Source organism: Drosophila kikkawai, chromosome 3R (assembly GCF_030179895.1).
Source record: "Drosophila kikkawai strain 14028-0561.14 chromosome 3R, DkikHiC1v2, whole genome shotgun sequence".
Lineage (NCBI taxonomy): Eukaryota > Metazoa > Arthropoda > Insecta > Diptera > Drosophilidae > Drosophila > Drosophila kikkawai.
In genome coordinates this window covers 3,055,251-3,062,161 of record NC_091731.1, presented here as the reverse complement: position 1 = coordinate 3,062,161, position 6,911 = coordinate 3,055,251, and positions in this window count along the sequence as shown.

Below are 6,911 nucleotides of genomic sequence, written 5' to 3'. Positions count from 1 at the left end.
TTAACCTGCAGGATAAAACGTGTTTGATCGCAGATGCCAGCCCAGTGGCCTTGGGAGCAGTGTTGGTGCAATTTGATAAATCGAATACTGCACGCATAATATCGTTTGCCAGCAAGAGTTTGTCATCGGTGGAAAGAAAATATTCACAAACGGAAAAAGAAAGCCTGGCATTGGTGTGGGCTGTGGAGAAATTTTATTATTATTTAGCGGGACTACAGTTTGACCTTATAACTGACCACAAGCCACTGGAAACGATCTTTAAACCAACTTCGCGACCTCCGGCCAGGATTGAAAGGTGGTTGTTGCGATTACAATCTTACCGGTTCCGCGTAGTATATAAGGCAGGAAAGGAAAATATTGCCGACTCACTATCAAGACTTTGCGAAGTAACCGATACCGACCCTTACGACTGGGCTGGTGAGGAACACATATTTCGCGTGGTGTCAACCTCAGTTCCTAAATCGCTCTCCATATCGAAGGTCACGGAGATGAGCATACAGGATGAGGAAATAATAGACGTGATGACATGCCTTGGCCAGGATTCATGGAACTCAAATATGTCTAGCCCGTACTATCCATTTCGTTTGGAACTCTCGATTGTGGGAAATATCCTATTGCGAGGCACAAGACTAGTAATTCCCCAGAAGTTACGTGAACCAGTACTGGACCTCGCCCATGAAGGGCATCCCGGGATAAGCGCCATGAAACGGAGGCTTCGTTCCAAAGTTTGGTGGCCGTGTATGGACAAAGACGCAGAACAGTATGTTAAGGAGTGCCGCGATTGCCTTTTGGTATCAATGCCATCGCATCCGGCCCCAATGAAAAGGCATCCGTTCCCGAATGGACCCTGGAGATGCTTAGCTACCGATCTTTTGGGCCCTTTACCAAATGGTGAGAATATACTTGTACTAATCGACTATTACTCCCGATATATAGAGTTCAAACTCATCAAGTCGATATCATCGAAAACCATTATTGAGGAGATGGAAGAGATCTTTTCCAGATTGGGGTTCCCGGAGACCTTAACGACTGATAATGGGAGGCAATTTGTCAGCAGCGAGTTTAAGAGTTTTTGTGAAACCAGCGGCATTCGGCTAATGCCTACACCGCCATACTGGCCGCAGGCCAACGGCGAAGTCGAAAACATGAACAGGTCTCTGGTGAAACGCCTAAAGATAGCTCATGCCAATAACGACAATTACAAGAAAGAGATCCAAAAATTTGTATTAATGTATAACGTCACTCCACACGGGACCACGGGCGCACCACCAACAGAGCTAATGTTCAACAGGGTGATAAGGGACAAAATTCCTGGCATACAGGATCTTGTTGGCGAAACGGCTGATTCAGAAGAGAAAGACAGGGACGTCTGGAAGAAAGAGAAAGGGAGAGAGTTAGCAGACAGCGCTAGGAAAGCGGGAGCGATCGATATAAAAGTGGGTGACAAAGTTCTCCTTAAAAACGTGGTATTCCCGCATAAGCTGACGCCAACATTCGATACGACCACATATGAAGTAACTAACCGAGAGGGAAATGTTGTTCAAATTTCTGGTGGTGGCAAGTCGTACACCAGGAATGTAAGCCATTTGAAAAAGATCATCGGGGCAGACTCATCGAAGTCGTCTGATTCGGTGAGCCCCAATGTTGGGATACCTCCTTCACCTATTTCGTTACAGTCGGTTGCCGAAACTCTGACGCCACAGGAAACTCCGGCAACAAAGGACCACCATGACCCGAAGGACAACCTGAAGCTCCGTCTAGAGAAAAAAGAAGGGGTGTGGAGATCTGTATCGGCAGCGGAGAGCGATGGCAGAGATGAGAGCGACGCGCTCTCTCACAAGAAGTAGAGAAATGCATTACTGTACACGCAACGCAAATAGATTATGTTAGTTGACCTGACAACGCTGGCAGTGCCGGTGCTAATAAAATAGCGAATCGAAGATCACACGTGTGCCTTGTTATTTGGACTTGGGGAAACGGGCATTGTTACACCATTCATATTGTTGTAGTTGCTGAACTGGTTGTAGTTGTTGTAATTGTTGTAATTGTTGTAGTTGTTCATGATGATGTTTTTGTTGATTTCGTTGAAGGCAATATAGGTGTTTATGACGTTGATATGCACGTTGTTGATGCGTTTGCTATTGTTGTTCACGTTGACTATATATATATATTTTGTTTTGAATGTTAATAAATTTTTTTGTTTTTTGTTATTGTTTTTTTCTTTTGTTTTTAATTTTTTATATTTTTGCTTTTGTTGTTAATAATGTTAATAAATTTTTTGTATTTTGTTTTTAATGTTTTATATTTTTGTCAATGTTTGTTTTTATGTAAACAAATTTCACTTTTTGAATTTTTGTTTTTTTTTCTTAAAACCAATTTTACATACACTTATTCACTTTTTAAACGTAAAATTTTGTTTTATAATTTTTTTAAGGTAAACACCGGCGTGTACAAATTGTTCGGGCCACAAACTGTGAGTGAATCCTTAGGATCTAGGATTTTCCTCGTAGACCCGAAATCTTTCGCATAAGATGCAAAAATTTTTTTTATTTTTATTTTTTGTCAGTTTTGCTTTTAACGTAATGGAAAGGAACCCGACTATTTTATCTGGGGTAGTTGTCATTTAGTTGATCGTTTGTACTCATACCCCACACCATTATATAAGAGTAGGGTCGATGATAGCACTAAATTTACTCATGCTCTTTCAAGATTTGTTTTTGTTTTTCATTATAAGAAAAAGAAGGTGGTGTAAATGTGTGAGATCGCTTACCTTTTTTGCTAGACGATCCCTCAATTCCTTTTTAGTAAGCATTCGTTGGTATGTGTCCTTTGTAGAAAAAAGGGAAAGTGATCCTTTTTTATCAACGCCGAAAATCTCGGTCAATGGTACCCTTTTCTCCCCATTCACCCACCCATTGATAAATGAGCTGTAACCTTTTGACTCCATATTTATCACAGCCCAAAATCTCGGCTGACCTTTTCATCCCTCCCTCTTCATTGCATTGTGCGTTTGCAGGTGTACAGCGGCTTTTGCTGACATCTTCATCCCTTTAAGGATCGCACTGACCTTTTCACCCTCCATCCCCTTTTGGTGTGGGATTTGATTGTGGGAAACGAATGCGTGCGGGTCGAACGCTATCGCTCCCTCTCGAAGCCGTTTCGAGTGCGTCTTCGAGGCGGTAACGCTCCCGCTCGCGCGCGGGTCGAACGATATCGCTCCCTCGCATACGCACTCGAAGACGTATCGTGTGCGTTATCGCTCCCTCGCTCACGTATCGAGTGCGTCTTCGGGGCGGTACCGCTTCCGCACACGTTTCTCACGTGTCCTCAATCCATTCAATCACACCCTAATCAATTTTTATTACCCTACCCTTTTAAGGTGACAGGGGTCAGATCACCCCTATCTATTTAATTAATGACCCTAATTAGCAATTAAGATAAAACTGGCCTGGATGTTAGATTCCCCTACTACTGTTGGAGTTATCCAAATGGAATTCAATTAAAATTTGATACATCTGAATACCCTGATGAATTGGCTAGGCAATTTTCCACAGTGTAACAAGAAGCGCTTAGAGTACTTTAAGGATGAGCTGCATGGCAGGCCAATGACAGAGTTTGTGGGTCTGAGGTCTAAGATGTACGCCTATACAGCGTCAAGTGCAGGTAGCGAGCCCGAAAAATGTGTAAAAAAAAATAAGGGCGTGAAGCGAAGTGCCTTGGAGAAAATTACATTCGAGAAATATAAAAATTATTTGTTCACAGGACAACAATACAGTGATAGCATGTATTTGTTTCGGTCTAGGGGGCATGAAATTAATACATACAAAATTTCAAAAATAACATTAGATAATAAGGATGATAAGAGGCTAATATGTGAAGACGAAATTGCCACAAAAGCGATAGGACACTATTCGACAAGAGAAGGGGAACTTATGGGGTGTATCTCAACTCTAGCAGACAAATCACGGTGGTTAAATAATGAAACTCTTGTGATAATGAGTGAAAGAAAGAGAGAAGACTCGACGAATATGAACGAGATTTAATTTGGCATTATATTAAAATAGCTAAACTAGAAAATCCAGAATTTGTGATATAAAATATAAATTCAAATTTGTAAATAAACATTGTATTTGAGTTTTAAATTAAACAAAATTTATTCAAAATGTTTAGATCTAAGATTAAAATATAATGTATAATGTAAAGTTAAAATTAAAAAAAAAAAAAAAATTATAAAAATAATAATAATAAAAAATATAAATTAAAAAAAAAATTTTTTTTAATGTGTTGTATGTGTATGTTTATTTCATTACAAAATTTCAGATGTATTTATCCAGCTGTCGTAACTTTTCGGGAAGCCCAACCAACGTACGAGTGCTCTTTTACCTTGTCTTTTAAGTACCTTTTCAAATAGATATGTGTTGGGAAATCGGGTTTTTTCAGCTCTTCCTTAAAGAATCCGCCTTTTACGGGATTTCCATTCAAGTCCTTTAATAGGTATGTTACCGGATAAGTGTTTTGAATTTTGTATATTGTAAAAATTTCAACATTCCAATTCGGAGTAAATGATTTCTCAAAAACTCCCTTATATTTAGAAATTCGAACATTGTCACCAATTTTCAGTTTGCTACCTGCAAACATTTTGATATTATTGTACACCGTTTGCAAGATATGCCTCTCATTGTCGGCGTTTACTTCTACGGGATCCATTTTTATAGTCCTGTGTACTTTATTGTTGTAAAAGTTAATTAAGGCTTGATACATATCGATCCATTTATAGGTCCTATTGTAAGAAAACTCCTTCCACATTAGTTCTTTTAATGTCCTGTTGAATCGTTCCACAATAGAAGCCTTTAGAGTACTAAATGTCGAATAATGATTTATTTCATAACGATTCATCAACGACTTAAATTGTATGTTAAAAAACTCTTTCCCGTCATCTGTTTGTAGATGCTTAGGTACTCCATGCCCAGAGTTGAAAATTTTTTCCATTGCTTCAGAAGCATGTGAAGCAGTCTTAGACTTAAGTGCTTCGCCAAAGGCGAGCTTTGAGAAGGTGTCAATAACTGTAAGAAGGTAGCGATATCCATTATTCGTGGAAGAATACTTTTGCATTTCCACCAAGTCAGCCTGCCATAACCAATTTATTCCCTTTGTAATAACTCTCCGACGTAGAAAATGTTTTCGTGCAGGAGCATGTAATTCATTACTAATACCCCGTCGACTCATTTTCACACAAGTTACTTAGAATATCCCTTTTTTTCAATAATACATGAAATAATAACCTCAAGTCTGTCTAAACGATCCTCAATATCGGTGGCCCTCACATCGGGAATACTAATAATTAACTCCTCTTGATGTGACATTAGCGATGCTCTTATATCGAGTATAGCCTTGCAAACATATTCTTTAATGACTAAGTCCGAATTCTCTTTTGGAAAGTCTCCATTTTTTAAGCGCCTTCGCTGAATATTAAAGTTTCCATCCGTATCTATGAAGAGTCCTGTCCCAGTTTTTTCATATCGTTTTAAATTACTGTTCTGCTTGTCATGTAAATAACGTCCAAACTTGTCAACGGACATTATGATTATAATCTTATTTGTTAATGTTTCATAATTATATACTTAATTAGAATATAATTTTAGCCTCTCTTAGTTCCTCCATTATCGACGTAATCTCATTATTGTGGTTTTGATTGCCTGCTGATTCCGATGCTATTAAGAGCTGAAGTCGTTCCACTAACTCATTTGGATCGTCCCAGTATACATAATTAGGCTTATTCCTCTCAAATGTTATGAAACCGGACCCACTTATCATTTCTTTTTTCCCTTTGGGTGTAGATTCGGCGACGGGTACCTTAGCTAAAAGTGGTTTAATAATTTTCGAATATTTCAATGCTCTCGTTCCTTTCACTTGTCCATTTGGTTGAAAATTTCTTCGATATACATTTGTTTTTATTAATATTTCTCTATATATTTTCAGGTCATCTGCATTATAATTATTTGGGAGGTGGTGACATATTAAAGAATATAATCCGCTTGTGAGTCGCCAGTTTTGACCATCATCAAATTCAATTATATTATTGGTTACATTTATTTTGTTATTTCCCAACATTAATTGACCAGCTTCATTTTTGTATGGTCCATATATCTTATCCAAAATTCGTTCTCGTGCCAGTTCACTAACATTAAAATTTTTCGGGCTCTCTTCAAACAGAGGTTGAGTTGCTATCAATGGAGATGAATTGGGGGAGGATTGTCTTGATAATACACTTGGTGCGTGGGGAGACGCTTGGCTTGATATTTCAGGTGATTGATTTAAGTGGTGATCGGGTGGTGAGAATGAAGAATCATCGTCTATAGCGGGTTGGGAGTAAAATTTATCATTCTCATCATCATCATCATCTCTATTATCATTGTGAGTATTCTCATAATCATCTTCTTCAGCACTTTTCAACCTCCAATCCGATAGATTGTATTCATCTTCTTCAGCATTTGAATTTTTGATAGGCGCAGTGTAAAATGTAAGTTTCCTCTTTTTCATATGCGGAGATTTATTTTCAATCTCCACCTTAGTTTTATCATATTGGTTCTCTTTGTGTTTATTGTACTCAATTTTTTTGGTATGATTAACAAGTTCATTTAGCGGTTCAGTTATCGGCTTAAATGTTTCTTCTAAACCCATAGTATTCTGACTTTTAAATTGTTTTAGCTCTAAAAATTTTTTTTTTAAAGCATTTCGAGTTTTATTCAATTGTGATAAAATATTTTGGTTCATTGTGATGAAATTTTAGAATGTTTCAATCGAAAGAACAATACTGGTTATTTCTGTCTCGGAGTTCGGTATGCACTGAGAAATAATTAATTAATCATGATCATATATACCTAATCTGATAAACCGACCTGATAATCAGA